Here is a 13,099-nt window from a genome sequence, read left to right as displayed (position 1 = left end):
AAGACCTAGAGAGCATAAGACTACTATAGAGAATAAGACTTTTGTTTTCTTTAATATAGTTGATACTTGGATGCTTGTTTTCGATTTGTCATTCAACCCTAATACTCTTATATTGTTTTATATCATGTTTTCATTGGAACCCATGGTGACGATGAGTTCGATTATGAACTAATCGTTATCGTGGGGTTCTAAAAGATTTACTTATAGATTTCAATAGTTAATTTGTTTCGATATCTTGGTGTGTGGTGATTGATTGATATCCTAGTATTGGTTGTGCTTATTCATCTTATGTACGTAGCTAACATATAAGATAGTGTGTTAATCTCTATTGAAGTGACAGTGAATATAGAGATTTAGAACTTGTCATGCTAGCATAGGTTCATGTATTTATTATGCATGACTCGTAGGTAATTTTAACAATCTTACTTGCCCTATGTAATCACTATAGATAACTTGTTCATTAAACCTTTATGTTGTCAAATTATATAGACATATAGGGTCTCGACATAATTGGTGTCTATTCAGCTTCTATCTCTTTTATGGATGTCTGGTAGTAGGGTATTCGTGCAATGAAAATTGGCATTTACTAGTGTCGTGTAATCTGATTAGTTGTCATCACCATTACATGCTAAGGTTAAGAATAATGACTTTGAATGAAGTAATAATGAAGTTAGAATCCCATGTTTGTCTCATATAAGTAATTCAACCTCAATTCTCTTAGTTAATGTTAGTTAGTATTATCTCTTAGTTAATCAAAACCCAATTTGTTATTTGTCTTAGCATTGAATAATAACCATACCATTGTTGCATAAGTGCATAGATTGAAGTTAACCTAAACCAGTCTCTATGGGAATGAACTAGAAAGAATTCTATATTACTTGCAAACGCATATACTTGCGTGTAATTTTAGCGCGTTTTTTCGCCCTATCAATTTTTTGGCGCCGCTGCCTGATAAGTGGCATTTTATACCACTTAGAATGTTATACCACTTAGAACGTCTTATAATAGCTTAAATTGACGTCTTAAAATCAAGCATTTTGTGTATTTGATGCGTTTTTCTAGTGTTTGTGCATTTCAGGGTATGCATTTGTGGAGAGATTTCATCAAGAATAAGCCTTGGCATGTGCTTGGCATTGCAAGTGGGAAGATAGGAGCAGAATGTAGCAATGAACGGGAGCAAAACAGAGATTTTTCCAAAAAGGTTCTGAGCGCCCGCTCAGCTCTGCTGAGCGACCGCTCAGGAAGCTGAGCGCCCGCTCAGGATTGCTGAGCGGCCGCTCAGGGACGTAAATTAAAATTAATATTTTTAAACTCCTAATTCTGTTGAGCTTCCAACTTCTGAGATAGCTGGGTTTTGTGGGACTCCTATATAAGTAGTTTTCAGAGACGTTTCACGTGTGTTGAATCGTAGTATCAATCGAGGAGCGAGGAGATAAGGAAGAAGACCGTTTTAGCACACTGCAACGAAGAGGAAGCATAGTTTCTTGTGATTCTTTATTTCGTTATAACAGTGGATGCTAGTTTTCTTTACTTTGAACCTATTTACTCTTGTGACGTACTCTGGTTTAATATAAGTAGTTTATTTAATTATTCTCGTGTGTTATTATCATGTTTTCATATGAACCCATGGTAAAGATGAGTTCTATCATGGGCTAATCGTGATCATGGGGTCGTAACGGATGTACTATAGAATTCTTTAGTTAGTTGTTTAATACCTTAGTGTGTGATGATTGTATGATATCTAGTATTGGTTGTGCTTATTCGTCTTATGTGCATCGCGAACATATAAGATAGGGTGTTAATCTCTTGTGAAGCGATAGTGGATCTTGAGGTTTAGAACTTGCCATGCTAGCATAGGTTCATGTATGTGCATTCATGATTAGTGGGTAACTCTAACCGTTTTACTTGCTCTGTGTAATCATAAGGAATAACTTGTGCTTAAATCGTTATGTTGTCAAATTCTGTAGACATATAGGGTCTCAACATAATTTAAGCCTATTCAACTTCTGTCTTAATTGTGGATGCTTGGTAGAATGGTATCAGTACAATGAAAGTTGGATTTTATCAGTTTCGTGTTGTTCGATTAATATCATCACAGTTACATGCTAAGGGTAATAACAATAACTATTGAAGGAAGTAGTAATGAAGTTGTGATCTCATGTGTGTTTAATATTGTTAATTCAAGTGTCAATTAAGTGTTTAATTCTCGTAGTTAATTGTAGTTAATAATTAGTTAATCAAATCTAAGTATAATTGTCTTGACATTGAGAAGTAATTATACATTGGTGAGTGAGTGTTAATTGAACATAATTAGTCTGAGTCTCTGTGGGAATGAACTAGAAAGTATTCTATATTACTTGCGAACGCGTATACTTTCATGTATTATTAGCACGTGTTTTTCGCCCTAACAAGTTTTTGGCGCCGCTGCCGGGGACTCGGCGTATTTGTTTAGTTTATGTACTTACCATCAGTGGTCATTAAGACTCATTGATTAAGACTTGTTACTTATTATTTCCGGTTGTGTTTCAGGTACTTTAGCGAGCTTTTATGCAAATACGTTCTCGTACTCGCAAGAGGACTTTAGATACGGCTGAGGAGACAGACGAAGTTCTTGATATTCCGGAGAAGATAGATTTTGAAGATTCGGATACAGAGAGTGAGTAGAAAGAACCAGTAATCATGGGTTATCGTATAGTTCTGGCAAATCCAGCTCTTATGGACTTTTATCGGCCTAAAATTGATGATATTCAGTCAAGAATCCTTCATCCGGCTATTCAGGCTAACACTTTTAAAATCAAGCGGGGCACTATTCAGATGGTGCAGAATTCTGTTTCTTTTGGAGGTGCTACTACTGAAGACCCCAACATGCACATCAGGAATTTTGTCGAGATCTGTAGTACTTTCAAATATAATGGTGTGACTGATGAGGCTATCAAGCTGAGGCTTTTCCCATTCTCTATGAGGGATAAAGCTAAGGACTGGTTACATTCTGAACCAGCGGGGTCCATCACTACTTGGCAAGATCTTGCATAAAAGTTTCTGGTAAAGTTCTATCCAATGGCGAAAACTGCGGCTATGAGGAGTGCTCTTACTCAGTTTGCGCAGCAACTTACAGAATCCATGTGCGAAGCTTGGGAGTGCTACAAGGAGATGTTGAGAAAGTGTCCACATCATGGTATGCCTGATTGGATGGTGATCACTGGTTTTAATAATGGTTTGAGGGCCCAATCTCGGCCCATGCTCGATGTAGCAGCTGGAGGCGCCTTGTGGGCCAAAAGCTATACTGAGGCTTATAATCTTATTGAGACTATGGATGCAAATGAGCATCAAAACCCAACTCAAAGGATGATGCCTGGGAAGGTAGCGGGTATTCTGGAAGTTGATGCAGCTACAGCTATTGCAGCGCAGCTCCAAGCGCTGTCTTTGAAGGTCGATTCTTTAGCCACCTATGGAGTCAATCAGATAGCTATGGTCTGTGAGCTTTGTGCAGGTTCTCATGCTACAGATCAGTGTTCTCTTGTTAATGAATCTGTTCAGTATGTGAACAATTATCAGCGACCGCAGCAGCTTGTGCCAGCTACTTATCATCCTAACAACAGAAATCATCCAAATTTCAGCTGGAGCAATAATCAGAATGCTATTCAGCAACCATATCAGCAAGGCGTAAGTAAACAGTTTAATCCACCTGGATTCCAGAAACTATAACATTATGCTCAAAGGCAATCATATCCTCAACAAGGAGGTACAACTCCACCTTCTAGTGCTGATTTCGAGGAACTCAAGTTGTTATGCAAAAGTCAGGCTGTTTCTATCAAGACCTTGGAAAATCAAATCGGTCAAATAACCAATACAGTGCTCAATCGTTAACCTGGCACACTTCCCAGGGATACTGAAGTGCCAGGAAGAAAGGAAGCTAAAGAGCAAGTCAAGGTTATTACCTTCAGGTCTGGAAAAGTTGTTGATGCTGAAAAAACAAAAAATAGAGAAGTTGAAGTTGGTGATGAAGAAGCTAAGCAAAAGGAGAAAGCGGCGGAACCAAGGAAGACTACTGTTGAACACACTCTGCCTAAGGGTAATACAGGGGAGAAACAACTCTATCCTCCCCCACCTTTCCCTAAGAGATTGCAACAACAAAAGCTGGATAAGCAGTTCGGTAAGTTTCTGGAGGTGTTCATGAAACTTCACATCAACATACCTTTCGCTGAGGCTCTGGAGCAAATGCCTAGTTATGCAAAATTTATGAAGAGTATTCTTTCAAGGAAGGTGAAACTGCATGACCTTGAGACCTTGAAACTGTGCTACAACAAAAATTACCTCCAAAGCTTAAAGATCCAGGTAACTTCACTATTCCTTGCACCATCGGCAAGTTGTCTTTTGATAAATGCCTGTGCGATTTGGGAGCAAGCATCAATCTAATGTCATTGTGTATCTTCAAAAAGTTGAATTTGCCTGATCCAAAGCCCACCTACATGTCTCTACAATTGGCTGATCGTTTTATTACATACTCACGAGGCATAGTGGAGGATGCGCTAGTAAAGGTGGATAAGCTCTTCTTTCCTGCAGACTTTATTATTCTGGATTTCAAGGAAGATAAGAAGATTCCCATAATCTTGGGGAGACCTTTCTTGGCTACAGGCCGTACCTTGATAGATGTGCATAAAGGTGAACTTACTATGAGTGTGCAGGATCAGGATGTGAGATTCAATGTATTCAAAGCGATGAAATTCCCTACAGAAGACGAGGAGTGCTTAAAGGTGGATTTGATTGATTTTGCGGTTACTTCAGAACTTGATCATATGCTAATGTCTGATGCATTAGAGAAAGCCTTAGTGGGGGACTTTGACAGTGATGATGAGGATGACAATGAGCAACTACAATATCTAAATGCTTCTCCTTGGAGGTGAAAGCTAGACATGCCATTTGAATCTCTTGGTACTTCTGACCTTAAAAATGCTGAAGGAAAGCTCAAACCATCTATTGAGGAAGCACCTACCTTGGAGCTTAAACCATTGCCTGAACACTTGAGGTATGCTTTTTTAGGTGATGCATCTACTTTACCTGTTATTATTGCATCAAACCTTTTAGGTAGTGAGGAGGACAAGCTCTTGAGGATCTTGAGAGAATTCAAATCGGCTATCGGATATACTATAGCAGACATAAAAGGGATCAGCCCCTCGTACTGCATGCATAAAATTCTTCTAGAGGAAGGTAGTAAGCCAACGGTGGAGCAACAGCGAAGACTTAATCCTATCATGAAAGAAGTGGTAAAGAAAGAAATTATGAAATGGCTGGATGCAGGAATCATATATCTTATTTCTGACAGTTCTTGGGTGAGCCCCGTGCAATGTGTACTCAGAAAGGAGGTATTACTGTGGTAGCAAATGAGAAGAACGAGCTCATTCCCACTCGAACAGTCACATGATGAAGGGTATGCATGGATTATAGAAAGTTGAACAAGGCCACGAGGAAGGATCACTTCCCTCTTCCATTTATTGATCAGATGCTTGACAGGTTGGCCAGTCATGAGTATTATTGTCTTCTGGATGGCTATTCGGGGTATAATCAGATATGTATTGCACCAGAGGATCAAGAAAAGACTACCTTCACTTGTCCATTTGGCACGTTTGCTTTTCGCAGAGTTTCGTTTGGCTTATGTGGCGCACCGACCACTTTTCAGAGATGTATGATGGCTATATTCTCTGATATGATTGGAAATAATGTCGAGGTGTTCATGGACGACTTCTCCGTCTTTGGACATTCGTATGATGAATGTTTGAATAATCTTCGTGCGGTGCTCAAAAGGTGTGTGAAAACTAATTTGGTGCTCAATTGGGAAAAATGTCACTTTATGGTGCGTGAAGGCATTATTCTTGGGCATAAGGTCTCTAGCAAGGGTCTTGAGGTGGACAAAGCCAAGGTGGGAGTCATTGAAAATCTTCCACCACCTATTTATGTGAAAGGAATCTGTAGTTTTCTTGGTCATGCGGGTTTTTATCGGCGTTTCATCAAGGACTTCTCGAAGATATCAAAGCCGTTGTGTAACTTGCTCGAGAACGATGTGCCTTTCAAATTCGATGATGAATGCTTGACGGCATTCGAGACTCTCAAGAATAGTTTGATAACTGCACCAGTTATTACGGCACCTGATTGGACAGAGCCTTTTGAGATGATATGTGATGCAAGTGATTATGCGGTGGGAGCAGTTCTTGGGCAGCGCAAAAATAATCTCTTTCATGTTGTCTACTATGCTAGTAAGACTCTAAATGGAGCTCAAATGAACTACACCACTACTGAGAAGGAGCTCTTGGCTATAGTCTTTGGTTTCGAAAAATTTCGATCTTATTTGCTTGGGACAAAGGTGACAGTATTCACTGATCATGTGGCCATTCGCTATTTGGTTTCCAAAAAGGATTCGAAGCCTAGACTTATTCGTTGGGTGCTCTTGCTACAGGAATTTGAGTTAGAGATCAAGGATCGAAAAGGTACTGAGAATCAAGTAGCTGACCATCTCTCTAGATTGGAGAATCCCGATTCTACTTCACATGATAAGACATTGATCAACGAATCTTTTCCGGATGAGCAGTTGTTCGCAGTTCAGGAGGAAGAGCCATGGTTCACAGATATTGTGAACTATCTTGTCAGCAATATAATGCCTCCTAATATGAATACAGCTCAAAAGAAGAAGTTTCTGCATGAGGTGAAGTGGTACTTGTGGGATGAACCGTATTTGTTTAGACAGGGAGCTGACCAGATCATCAGGAGATCTATCCCATTCTGTGAGACGGAGGGGATATTACGATACTGCCACTCCACAGCTTATGGGGGACATTATGGTGGTGAGAAGACAACAGCTTGTATTCTGTAAGCAGGTTTTTTCTGGCCTACGTTGTTTAAGGATGCTCATCAGTTCATTTTAAGGTTTGATCGTTGCCAAAGAGTGGGGAATCTTATGAGGAAGGATGAGATGCCGATAAATGTGATGCTTGAAGTCGAGGTCTTTGATGTTTGGGGAATCGATTTCATGGGGCCATTTATCTTGTCCTGCAATAATCAGTACATCTTGCTGGCAGTCGATTATGTCTCAAAATGGGTAGAAGTCAAGGCTCTATTGACGAATGATGCAAAGGTAGTGTTGAATTTTCTTCATAAGCAGATTTTTACAAGGTTTGGAAAGCCACGAGTAATCATAAGTGATGAGGGGTCGCATTTCTGCAACCATAAGTTCACTTCTATGATGCAGCGCTACAATGTGAATCATCATGTTGCTACTGCCTATCACCCACAAACGAATGGTCAAGCGGAAGTGTTTAAAGAGAGATCAAGTGTATTCTAGAAAAAGTTGTTTTTCCATCAAGGAAGGATTGGTCTTTAAAGCTCGATGAAGCTGTTTGGGCTTATAGAACAACATACAAGACTCCACTTGGGATGTCCCCGTTTCAACTTGTTTATGGTAAGGGATGTCATTTACCTACGGAGCTTGAGAATAAAGCCTATTGGGCGTTGAAGAAGTTGAACCTTGATCTAGATGCAACTAGAAAGAAGTGAATGCTTCAGCTAAATGAACTTGATGAATTTTGACTCCAAGCGTATGAGAACAAAAAAATGTAAAAGGAAAAAGTGAAAAGGTGGAACGACAGGAAGTTATATCCTAAGTCATTTGTGCCGGGGCGACAAGTTCTTTTATTCAACTCTCGTCTCCGACTTTTTCCTGGAAAGTTGAAATCAAGGTGGTCTGGACCTTTTATTGTCAAAACTGTGTTTCCACATGGAGCGGTGGAGATTTTTGAGAATGATCCGGGCCAAGCATTCAAGGTTAATGGTCAGCGTTTGAAGCATTACTATGGGGACACGGAAAACCGGGAAGTGGTTAGTTCCGTTTTATTGTCAACTTGAGCGAAGTACCCTACGTCAAGCTAATGACAAAAAATAAGCGCTTCTTGGGAGGCAACCCAGGATTTGTTGTTATAGCCTTAGAAGTTAGTAACCTATCCAAAACCACAAAAAAATCTGAAAAACCAGGCCAAGAATTTTTTTTTCTAGAAGGTCCCTGAGTGCCCGCTCAGGGCCCGACTGCCTGATTTTTTTTTAAGCTTAATAAAAATCCAAAAAAATCAGAAAATACAAAAACACAAACCCATAACCCACGAGCTATTTTCCCATAAACTCACGTTTTTAACCCTCAACCCCACTCCTAATCAAATTTTAACCCTAATCTTTACCCTATATATACATACAACTATTCCATATACTCCCCCATACACTTTCAAACCTTATACTCTCACCCATATCCAAAAACACAAATCTTAAGCACTTTTTCTCAGTTTCAATGGAACCCAAGAGATCCAGGACGATTGATAGCAGCAGCACTGTTCCTACAGCTGATTCTTCGAGGGGTACTGTTGCGAGACCTCGTTTGTTTGATAGGGCTGCTGTGGAGGAGTATACTAGGCTTCTGGGTAAGCCTATATCGAAGGAGAGGGGATTCTTACCATCGGGGAGGGATGGTGAGTTGTTGCCGATAATTGCTGAAAATGGTTGGATTTCTTTCTGTGAGTCACCAGAGGCAGTTCCGATGAGCATGGTTCGCGAGTTCTATGCAAATGCAAAGGCTGAAAAGAATGGGTTTTCTATTGTGCGTGAGATGACGGTGGATTATCTCATGTGCATGTGAAGAACGAGAAGAATGCTGAAGATTTTGACTTGGATTTGATTTGTTCTACTCTCTATAGGCCGGACACGGGTTGGACGTTTAAGACTGGGACTAACGAGTATCATCATTTTCCGGCGATTACGATGAATAGGTATGCCCGTGCATGGAATGCCTTTATTTGTGCTAATATTCAGCCTACTTCACATGCACATGAGATTACAGTTGAGCGAGCACAGTTGTTATGGGGTATTTTGAATGAAGAGTACTATGTGGACCTTGGTGAGTTCATCTTCCAAGGAATTCTGAAGTTTTTGAGGGGAGCGAAGCACATGAACATCCCTTATGCATCTACTGTTACAAAGCTTTGCCGAGCAGTGGAAGTTCAGTGGCCTTCTCACGAGCAGTTGTAGCTGCCGGCCGCTCCTATTGATTCCGGGACTCTGAGTGCGATCCAGGAGTGGACTGGTGGAGAGCCCGAGGAGCATGGGTTGGGTTATCGTCTTTCAGGAGGGCGTCCAGCAGCTGGTGCTACCATGGCGAGACCGGGGCGTGATGAGGCAGACTCTTCTAGAGCTCAGGAGGGTGCTGGGATGGCTGATGCCCAGTATAGGAGGTTGTCGAGGAGGATTGATGCTATGTACGAAACGCAGAGCAGGTTTGATCAGCAGCTCACCCTTGCACTTGGAACTGCTTTTAGAGGCCTTGGAGCTGACATCCAGTGGCCCGTTTTTGGTGAGGACTCTGCATATCCGCCTCCTGATACTCCACCCTCTGAGGGTGATGATGATTTCTTCGAGTAGGTATACCTTATGTTCCTTTCTACTACCTTCACTGGGGACAGTGAAGATTTTAAGTTTGGGGGTGGTAGTTAAGGAATATTTTGTGTGTGTGTGTCATATAGTTGCATATTCATGATAGTTTAGTTCATATAATTGCATATTTTTACCATATAGTTTTTTTTTTATTTTTTTATAGCTTTAGTTATTATGTCAATTAGCTCATGCATATACCATGATCCCTTTTGCGTTGCTTTACCAATTGATTTGTGATGTTGATGCGAGTGTTGTAATAGCGTTAAAGTGATGTTGAGTCTTGTAAGTTGACGTGCATGCTAGAAACACTTGTAATTTCACTAAGTCTTAGAGAATGCTTAAGGACTAGATTGTTGTCATGGTTTGATGGTTTTCAAGGTTAATCTATTGATTGTGCTTAGAATTTATAATAGGTTCTTAGTGATAAAAGGCATGAAAAGAAAAATTGGAGTAAAAATTGGAATTCATTGATAATTGTGGCTAGGCGTCAAATGGCTAGTAGCCGGCTCGTATTTTTATGCGAGTAGTCTAGGGTTGAGCAAGATGGAGCAAAACGCACTTGCTCAGAAATTTGAAAAAAAAAAGAAAAAAAAAGAAGAAAAAAATAGAAAGAAAAAAAGAGAAAAAAAAGAAAACAAAGAAAAGAAAAAATAGAGAGTTAATGCATAATTGATCACGAGTGGGCTCTTTGGTATTCGAGTTATTAAGTTCTTAGGGGACTTTGTGCCTAGTGACCTAAGGCTTTTAAAGTCTGGGATCCGCTAACCTAACGCTCGCTAAATGGATGCCATTGTATAAGTCTTTTGTGGACCTCACTCATTGCACGGTCAAATAAGCATTTGTTTATGTGTCAAATAAAAAGCATGATTCCGTAATAAGCTCTAGTAATCTTGAAGTGTTATAAGTCATTTTGTGCCTAAAATTTATTCTTCGTATAATCATGTGATTACCTTGAGGATAGTCGAGTTATGATAATTGATCTAGTTTCGAAGCATATCTATTAAGCATCCGCACACACCACGTTTCTGGCTGTATGTTAGTTTGCATGATTTAATTGATCTTTATTCACCTAATTGCATTTGTTGAGATGTCGTAAGTTGGTTGGTTTGGTCGTAGTGAGGGGGATCGCTGTATTTCATATAGATTGCATTCATGCATATTTTTGTTTTCTTTTTGAGTCTGTGACACTTGAGGACAAGCATCGATTTAAGTTTGGGGGTGTGCTAAGTGGCATTTTATACCACTTAGAACGTCTAATAATAGTTTAAATTGATGTCTTGAAATCAAGTATTTTGTGTATTTGATGCGTTTTTCTAGTGTTTGTGCATTTCGGGGTATTACTTGCATTTGTGGAGAGATTTCATCAAGAATAAGTCTTGGCATGTGTTTGGCATTACAAGTGGGAAGATAGGAGCAGAATACAGCAAGGAACGGGAGCAAAACAGAGATTTTTCCAGAAAGGTTCTGAGCGCCTGCTCAGCTCTGCTGAGCGACCGCTCAGGAAGCTGAGCGCCCGCTCAGGATTGCTGAGCGGCCGCTCAGGGACGTAAATTAAAATTAATATTTTTAGACTCCTAATTCTGTTGAGCTTCCAACTTCTGAGATAGCTGGGTTTTGTGGGACTCCTATATAAGTAGTTTTCAGAGACGTTTCACGTGTGTTGAATCGTAGTATCAATCGAGGAGCGAGGAGATAAGGAAGAAGACCGTTTTAGCACACCGTAACGAAGAGGAAGCATAGTTTCTTGTGATTCTTTATTTCGTTATAACAGTGGATGCTAGTTTTCTTTACTTTGAACCTTTTTACTCTTGTGACGTACTATGGTTTTATATAAGTAGTTTATTTAATTATTCTCGTGTGTTATTATCATGTTTTCATATGAACCCATGGTGACGATGAGTTCTATCATGGACTAATCGTGATCATGGGGTCGTAACGGATTTACTATGGAATTCTTTAGTTAGTTGTTTAATACCTTAGTGTGTGATGATTGTATGATATCTAGTATTGGTTGTGCTTATTCATCTTATGTGCATCGCGAATATATAAGATAGGGTGTTAATCTCTTGTGAAGCGACAGTGGATCTTGAGGTTCGGAACTTGCCATGCTAGCATAGATTTATGTATGTGTATGCATGATTAGTGGCTAACTCTAACCGTTTTACTTGCCCTGTGTAATCATATGGACTAACTTGTGCTTAAATCGTTATGTTGTCAAATTCTGTAGACATATAGGGTTTCAACATAATTGATGCCTATTCAACTTCTATCTTAATTATGGATGCTTGGTAGAATGGTATTAGTACAATGAAAGTTGGCTTTTATCAGTTTCGTGTTGTTCGATTAATATCATCACCGTTACATGTTAAGGGTAATAACAATAACTATTGAAGGAAGTAGTAATGAAGTTGTGATCTCATGTGTGTTTAATATTGTTAATTCAAGTGTCAATTAAGTGTTTAATTCTCGTAGTTAATTGTAGTTAATAATTAGTTAATCAAATCTAAGTGTTATTGTCTTGACATTGAGAAGTAATTATACATTGGTGAGTGAGTGTTAATTGAACATAATTAGTCTGAGTCTCTGTGGGAATGAACTAGAAAGTATTCTATATTACTTGCGAACGCGTATACTTGCATGTATTATTAGCGCGTGTTTTCCGCCCTAACACTGCCGGGGACTTGGTGTTAATTTTTAGTTTATGTGCTTGACATCAGTGGTCCGTTAAAGTTCACTGACTCAGATTCTTTTACTTTCACGATTTTCTTGTTTGTGTTTCAGGTACTCATTATAATGGGAGATTCAGCAGCACCAACGAAAGCGTTGATGGATTTTTCTCAACTTAAGATCAATGACATTCAATCTAGCATTGTCTGGCTAACGATCGCAGCTAATAGCTTTGAAATTAAGCCTAACACGATTCAATGGATATAAAATTTAGTCTAGTTTGGGGGTTCTCCAACGGAAGATCCAAATATGCACATCAGAAATTCATAGAGATCTGCGACACCTTCAGGTTCAATGGTGTGTCTGAGGATGCGGTGAAACTGAGATTGTTCCCATTCTCTCTGAGGGACAAGGCTAAGAGCTGGTTATACTCTCTACCAGCTGGTTCTATCACTACTTGGGAGGATCCTGCTCAGAAGTTTCTTACTAAATTCTTCCCTATGGCGAAGACATCTGCACTCAGGAATGCTCTTACTCAATTTGTGCAGCAATCGGGAGACACTCTATGTGAAGCTTGGGAGCGCTACAAGGAGATGCTTAGGAAGTGCCCTCATCATGGTATGCCTGATTGGATGATCATTAATTATTTTTTCAATGATTTGGGAGGACGGTCTAGACCCATGCTTGATGCAGCATCAGGTGGAGCATTATGGGCAAAAAGCTATGATGAAGTGTATGGTCTAAGTGAACTGATGGCTGCTAATGAATATCAGTATCCAACCCAGAGATTGCCACAAGGCAACGTAGCAGGAGTTTTGGAAGTGGATACAGCTACGGCTATCCCTGCTCAACTAAAGGCGTTTTCTATGAAGATCGATTCTCTGGCTAACTATGGTGTTAATCAGATAACCAGTGTTTGTGAGATATGTGCAGGTTCGTATGCGACGGAGCAATGCACTATATCTTGTGA

The 13,099-nt window shown here is 39.8% G+C and overlaps 2 non-coding genes across 2 annotated transcripts; both read right to left on the bottom strand.

The window, feature by feature from the left end:
- Positions 1-3,072: 3,072 nt before the first annotated feature.
- LOC141688194 (small nucleolar RNA R71) lies at positions 3,073-3,179 on the bottom strand. The gene has a single exon (XR_012561654.1). It is a non-coding gene; the product is annotated as a small nucleolar RNA R71 (small nucleolar RNA).
- Positions 3,180-12,644: 9,465 nt separating this feature from the next.
- Positions 12,645-12,751, bottom strand: LOC141687586 (small nucleolar RNA R71). The gene has a single exon (XR_012561078.1). It is a non-coding gene; the product is annotated as a small nucleolar RNA R71 (small nucleolar RNA).
- Between the last annotated feature and the right edge of the window lie 348 nt (positions 12,752-13,099).

Source organism: Apium graveolens, chromosome 9, assembly GCF_009905375.1.
Source record: "Apium graveolens cultivar Ventura chromosome 9, ASM990537v1, whole genome shotgun sequence".
Classification (NCBI taxonomy): Eukaryota; Viridiplantae; Streptophyta; class Magnoliopsida; order Apiales; family Apiaceae; genus Apium; species Apium graveolens.
This window is presented reverse-complemented; position numbering and strand designations above follow the sequence as displayed.